The following is an 827-nucleotide window of genomic DNA, read 5'->3' as shown; positions in this document are numbered from 1 at the left end:
TAAAAACTCTGAAAAGAAGGGGAAGTGGATTAGTCACAGCTATTTTCTTGTTTTTCTAATCTTCTTCGGCAATAGCTAGAATGAAAAAAAATGGGAATACCACTGCATCCGGGAATAAACAATTGATCTCGATTAATAGACCCGCTAAAGCCCCGAACCATATAATACTTACTACCGGTGCCCCGTAGAGATATCTTTTTAGATCTCGCATTGAAACCCCTCCTACTTGATATAAATTTGTAATACATATAGGTGGGTGGGTATTACCATGAAATGTCTATATAGTGAATAACCGCGCTTGTTAAGTCTTTATTATTCTGAATATACGAGACTACTAAAGAGGAAATGGCAAGATAATTTGTCTATCTATCCCAATGGAGGAAATCAATCCAAAATGTGTAGTGGAAAACAAGACAGAGATTCTTTCTCTACAATGAGACTGTAGACCAATTTCAAGGGATGTAGCGCAGCTTGGTAGCGCGTTTGTTTTTGGGTACAAAATGTCACGGGTTCAAATCCTGTCATCCCTACCCCTATTACTTCTGAACAGTAACGAGGAATCAATGGAGATCCATATGATATGTGATATGAACCAAGAGACATCATTCATACAATATACTTCAATGAAGATGTGAAGAAAATGTTGTCAAAATTATCAAAAGAGGTTGCAATTCATGTAATTTAGAGTTATTGTATTTTAAGACATTTTATTTACTTTAGGTTACATTTACATAATGGCTAATTATGGTCATTAAGTATGAATGTTACAACTTTTGGAATGCTTTCATTTTGAGGCTATATAAAGCCATGTATGTTGTATTTGTAAG

General features: G+C 34.8%; 1 long non-coding RNA gene across 1 annotated transcript in view; it reads right to left on the bottom strand.

The window, feature by feature from the left end:
• Positions 1-114: 114 nt before the first annotated feature.
• LOC111437869 overlaps positions 115-827 on the bottom strand; it is a 6,944-nt gene continuing 6,231 nt past the window's right edge. The window contains exon 3 of the long non-coding RNA XR_002709511.1: positions 115-225. This is a non-coding gene — a long non-coding RNA (uncharacterized LOC111437869). The remainder of the gene's footprint in view (positions 226-827) is intronic.

Source organism: Cucurbita moschata, unplaced genomic scaffold (assembly GCF_002738365.1).
Source record: "Cucurbita moschata cultivar Rifu unplaced genomic scaffold, Cmos_1.0 Cmo_Scf00067, whole genome shotgun sequence".
NCBI lineage: Eukaryota > Viridiplantae > Streptophyta > Magnoliopsida > Cucurbitales > Cucurbitaceae > Cucurbita > Cucurbita moschata.
The sequence above is the reverse complement of the archived record's forward strand: the minus strand, read 5'-3'. Positions and strand labels throughout refer to the sequence as shown.